Raw genomic sequence first — 6,689 nt, forward strand, 5'->3', positions numbered from 1 at the left:
TTTTTTTTTAAAGATTTTATTTATTTATTTGAGAGAGATAGAATGAGACAGAGAGAGCACATGAGAGGGGGGAGGGTCAGAGGGAGAAGCAGACTCCCCGCTGAGCAGGGAGCCCGATGCGGGACTCGATCCCGGGGCTCCAGGATCATGACCTGAGCCGAAGGCAGTCGCTCAACCAACTGAGCCACCCAGGCGCCCCACAGGAAACAAAATTTAACAAGATGTCTCAGGAATCCAAACTTATAAGTGAAAAGAAAATAATCTATGCCAAAAGAAGGAAAATTAACAGATAGACAGAAAAAGAATTTAAAGGAGATACAACAGGATGTTACATGTGACTTTACCTGTTGTTTGGATAGAGATCCCATAAGCCAAGAGAAATAAGGCCAGATCATTTCATGCAAATGCTGGAAAAGACTAGAAAGCTGGTTTTGTGATCCTTAGCTCATTACTCACCAAAATAATGTGTAAATTAGGGGATTGAGCAATACAATGGATAGAGAATTTGTTTCAAGAGAAAATGTCAGAGTACTGTGTAACTCTGAAACCTCCCCAAGTGAAACTGGAGCATAAAGTTTCAGAGAACCACTATAAAAACTTTATAAACATCCCTTACAACTGTGAGGAGGTTTACGAAATGGTACCTGGTGCAGAGCTTAAAAGACTATAAATGTGAAAAGCTGACTGGAGCAACCCATGGTAGCAAATTAAGAAGAAAAGGGGTATTGTGGACATTGCTGCTATGCCCTTCAACTGATGAATGGATAAAGAAGATGTGGTTCATATATACAATGGAATATTACTCAGCCATCAGAAAGGATGAATACCTACCATTTGCATCAACATGGATGGAACTGGAGGGGATTATGCTAAGTGAAATAAGTCAAGCAGAGAAAGACAATTATCATATGGTTTCACTCATATGTGGAACATAAGGAAGAGCGTGGAGGACCACAGGGGAAGGGAGGGAAAACTGAATGGGAAGAAAACAGAGAGGGAGACAAACCATGAGAGACTCTGGACTCCGGGAAACTGAGGGTTACAGAAGGGAGGGGGGTGGAGGAATGGGGTAACCAGGTGATGGGTATTAAGGAGGGCATGTGTGGTGATGAGCACTGGGTGTTATATGCAATTAATGAATTGCTGAACACTACATCAAAAACTAATGATGTACTATATGCTGGCTAACTGAACATAATAAAAAAAAAGAAGGGGTAGAAGGGCACTATCCATGAATGTGTATCCTGTAGACAAGATAAGGAATACTTAAAGTGAGCCAGTCTGAATATAGTTTTAAAAGACTGCCCAACAAGACTACCTATAGGGAAAGCAACTCCAACAGAGGAAACCTGAACGTCGGGGACTGAGACTCAAAGTAAATAGCCAGAGGATGCACTGTCTGCTCTGGGGAACTAAAGTCACAAGTACCTAGAGCGGGGAGAGATCTCTGAGGAATCCACTTAATGAATCAGGATATCTGACACAACTGGAGGGCCATAACTGTACCTCCTAAATAAGACATGTTCTGCCTGTATCTCCTCCAATGAAAATGTAGAAAGGAACCTTAAAACTTTTGAAACCAGTCAAACCATTTTCTAAACTGTTATGAAAGCAGGATTTTTTAGCCAACAAGGTCTGAGATGATTTGAAAATGCTCTTTAAGGAAATAAATTAGCAGTAGAAATAATCTTGGAGAAGTCTGTGAGATAACTACTCTTCCCTAGAAATAAAAGAAGAAATATCAAAGGAAAGTTTACTCCTCTCTAAATAAGTATTAAAACGAAATAAACAAGGACACATGTGTATCATTAACAATACAGATCTTAAACTCTAGACTGTTCCAACAAAACAGGTGGGTAAGTGGAGTGTCAAGTATTTTTTGTTTGTTTGTTTGAGGGAAATATCCTGGTAAGTTTGTGAAATTTACAAGGAAAGAGTAACTAGGGGGTCAAATATTTTAAAACAGACTTGAAAAGGAAAACACTTCACAGGTATAGGTAATTTAACCAACTGAGCCACCCAGGCGCCCAACAGGTATAGGTAATTTAAATAAATTCAAAATAACGAATGTAAATACAGAACTATATATGCCATTAGCGAGTTTTTTTTAAAGATTTATTTATTTGAGACAGAAAGAGCGCGAGCGCATGAGCGGGAGGGGCAGAGGGAGAGGGAGAGAGAATCTTAAGCAGGCTCTGTGCTGAGCGCAGAGCCCAATGCGGGGCTCAATCTCGCACCACCATGAGATCACAACTTGAGCCAAAACGAAGAGGTGGAGGCTTAACCAACTGTGCCAACCAGGCGCCCCTAGATAGTTATTTTTAAACATATTTAGAAAACTTAGAAATTGGCCAAACGACTCAGAACACATTCTCAGACAATACAATAAAATAAAAAACCACAGCTTAAAAAAAAATCTGATTTGTAAAGAACAAAAACATACTACTGAATAATGCAAAATTAAACCAGTAATCATAAATGTAATCAAAATATTTATCATTGAAGGTCTTTGAAAATACTTTATGTTCAAATATTTTGGAAAGCAGTAGTGTTTAAAAGTATATTTATTACTTTAAGTATAATTATTAGAAAACAAGAAACAAATGAGCCAAAAGAAGCTAGTTCTTTAAAAAGAAGAGTAAGACAAACCTCTGACATGATGATCAAGAAAAAGAGGATTCAAATAAAATAAAGGACAGAAGAGAGAAATTAATAAGTAATAGCACAATTTTATGAATAAAAATATCAACTACAAAATTTAAAACCTGTGATGAAACTGATATATTAAAAAAGTTTATAAAAAGCCAAAAATAGTACAGTAAGAAATTAAAGTTAATTTAGATAGATAACCACTAAAGAAGTAAAAATGGTAATGAAAGACCTTTTCCTTAAAAGAAATTCAAAACTAACATGGCTTTAACAAGAGAATTCTCTTAAAATTTCAAGGAAGACTTAATCTCTGCCATAGAAAAATTGTTTCAGACAGAAGGGCAAGAAACTACTGGAGATAAATTTTTCAAAGAAAATATAACCTTGATTTTGAAGGTGGATAAAGGACAAAAAATATTCTGTCAAATTTACACATAAACACAGAAGAGAAAATCCTAAATAAGATCTTAAATATAACATTGTATTTAAGCAAAACACAATAAAATCAAATGTATTATGTTCAAATAGGATTTATTCTAGAAATACAAGGGTGGTATACCATTAGACAAATGATCAATTTCATTCAGGCTCATCAAGATATGAAAAGAAATTCCCAGGAAACTCAGAATACAAAGGAACTTCTAACTTATATCAAAAACCTATCTCAGAAATCACAGCAACAAAGAACTTTAAATACCTTCTTAGAACAAGAACAAAAAGATCCACTCTCAGTGGTAAAAAGTCCTGCCTAATGCAATGAGACAAGAGAATGAAGCAAAAATTTTAAGGTTAAAAAAGACAAAACTGAAATTGTTTGCTGGTGACATATAATAATCTACATAGTAAATCGACAAACCATCAGAATACCTGAGACTTCTAATAGGTTGCACATATAAGATTAACATAAAAATTAAACATTTCTATGTCCCAGCAATAATTAAGTAGAAAATATCTTTAACACTAAATACTAATCATATAATAAAACCATAAGGTATTTAAGAATTAACCTAATATATGAAAAAAATTAAACCTTGTGTAGAATATCTAATGATATGAATAGAGAAATGCATCATTTATATGCATAAATGACATATAATTATGAAGAATTGAATTCTCTCCTAAATCTATCATAAAATTCATTGTGTTAGAGAGCCCTGCTCCTCATCCACATACCCCAACAGTTAAAAACCGGAAACAAACAAGACAGCCTAACTCTAACCAAACATGCAATAACCAAAACCCACTGTGCTGATTTATCACACTTTCTTGAGGCACCGATGAAGGTGTTTTGCAATGACTGGAACATCCCTTACAGCCAGACCAAAAAAGCCCTGGTAGCAACAGAATGCCTGGAAGATCACATCCCACACATCCGCTTCCCTGCCCAAGATGGTGGGCTAAACACATACTGACCCTCACCCGTGATTGTGTGCTCTCTGCCTGCTCTCTTGCACGTACCCCCCTGAACCTCTCTCTATAGAATTCTAGGTTTCCATTTGCTGGTGAGGTTGGTTATTAAGACTTCAGCCTGCCATGTCCCCTAGCTGTTTTTCTCTTTTCCAAACCCTCATCTCTTGAGTTAATGGCCTCTGTTGCAATGAGTTTATCTGAGTTTGTTTGGCAATAGCTGGCAAGCCTAGCCAGGAGTGATGCTTTTGATTTGTCCAGCGCCTTCATTATTCCCTGGGAAGGAGTAATTTGGCTATAGCAGCACACCAAGGTTTGCCTGTTTATTTCCGGAGTTAGTGGTTATGATAGATCGTTCAGTAACAAATGCAGTCCTAATATTTAAAATCCCAGCAAAAGTTTTTGAGGAATTAGACAGACATACTTAAAAAAAAAGTTCATATACAAGAAAAGTAATCCACAAGTAGCTAGTGGATTTTAAAAAGAAAGGCAAAGAAGGAACCAACCAAAAAGAAGAGGACTCATTTATAACATATGCTGTATTATCAAGTTACAATGATAAAAAGTAGGTACTAGAGCAGAAAGGGGTAAAAAAAGATCAAAACAACAGCTTGACATAGATGATACTTGGAATGTGATAGATACAACGTAACAAATTGGGAGGAGGATTTGTAATGACTGCTAAGACCTACATTCTCACATACATTCTTCCCGGTTTTTAGTCAAAGTTCTACAGATAATTACTGCTATTTAAAAATTTCTATCATATGAATGACACAATTTAAATGCCTTATTTCCTTTCTCATACTTCTACACCATTCTAAAGGAGCCTATTTGAAAAACTTATCCCTTCTGAGGCCTTCTCTTTCTCTTTTTTTAAATAGAAAGGTATGTTACTTTGCTGATATTTTCTCTGGACTGCATAAAAGAACTTTTACATGGCACAAACAAACAACAGTCAAAATAAAAAACAAAAAGAGAGAAAAACAGGCACAGGAGCAAGATGGCGGAGGAGCAGGAGACCTAAATTTCGCCTGCTCTCAGGAATTCAACTAGATAGGGATCATACCATTCTGAACACCTATGAACTCAACAGAAGATTGAAGAAAAGAATAGCAGCAACTCTCTGAACAGAAAAGCGACCACTCTCTGGAGGGTAGGACGTGCGGAAAAGTGAATCCGAGGCGATATTCGGGAAGATAGATGGCAGGGGAGGGGGCCTCTGGCAGCCACTACTGGCAAGTGATAGAGCCGCCGAGCACAAAATCGGAACTTTTAGAAGTCGACTCTGCTGAGGGATGTTGCTCCAGTGGCTAAGCAAGGGGTGGAACCCTCGCTAGGACACTGTGGTCTCCGGACCCTCAGGGTCACAGAAAGACAGGGGTGCCTGAGTGCGGCAGAGCTCCCAGGTATTGGAGCAGGGAAGCCGGCTGTAGAGACGGAGCCGAGGAGCGGGCTCTCAACTCGGGGTTGCCATAAACTGTGATCCGCGGCACAGTCGGGCCACTGCTCCTCCAGCAGGGACCCAACAAGCGGCAGATCCGGGGAGACTCCCCTTCCTCACCCAGGGAGGAGCGGCACGGGAGAGCACTGCAGGGATCTGCTGGGCTGAAGACTCCACACGGGGTGGTATGCCAGAGATAGAAACACTTGGTCACAGGCCAGGTGAGCACAGAGTGCGGCCGGAGACCGGGGAGACGGGAGTGATTGACTGCTTTTCTCTGGGGGCTCACTGAGGAGTGGAGCCCCGAGTTCTCGGCTCCTCCAGGGCAGGAGATTGGGAGGCCGCCATTTCACTCTTGTCCTCCAAAGCTGTAGGGAGAGCCTGCAGGGAACAAAAGCTACGGAGAGCAAAACCGAGCAGATTACTTAGCCCAGATCCAGCAAGGGCGGGGCAATCCCGCCTCCAGCAAAGACATTTGGGAACCACAGTTAACAGGCCGCTCCCCCAGAAGATCAGCAAGAACAGCCAGCCAAGACCAAGTTTACTGATCAATGAGAATGGCAGAACTCCAGCACTAGGGGAATACTGCACATAGAATTCATGGCTTTTTTTCCCATGATTCTTTACTCTTTCAAAGTTAATTTTTTTTTAACTTTCTTTTTCTTTGTTTTTTAATTTTTCTTTTTCTATTTCTCAACCAACATCTTATCAATCCCTTTTTTAAAAAGTCTTTTTTATTTTTCATTTTTAGAGTCATATTCTATCCCTTCTTAGTAGTTAACCTTATTTTTGGTATATATAAGTTGTTCTCTCTTTAAAATTTTGGGATACAGTTTTTTCTAACAGACCAAAATATACCCTAAATATCCAGTGTATGGCTTTGTTCTAGTCTCCTGCCTGATCACATTCTCTCCCTTTTTTTTTTTAAGTCCTCTTTTTTCAACCAACTTCTTATCTTATCAATTCCTTTTATAAAATCTTTTATAATTTTCATCCTTACAGTCATATTCCATCCCTTCATCATGTTTACCCTTATTTTTGTACATATATAAGTTTTTCTTTCCTTAAAATTTTGGGAGGCACTTTCTTCTAACAGACCAAAATATGCCCAAAATCTAGTGTGTGGCACTGATATATGCACCAGCCTGATCATATTTGATCATACTCTGTTTTTTTTTGTTTTGTTTTT

Source organism: Leptonychotes weddellii, chromosome 1, assembly GCF_054177405.1.
Source record: "Leptonychotes weddellii isolate Sample4059 chromosome 1, ASM5417740v2, whole genome shotgun sequence".
Taxonomy (NCBI): Eukaryota; Metazoa; Chordata; class Mammalia; order Carnivora; family Phocidae; genus Leptonychotes; species Leptonychotes weddellii.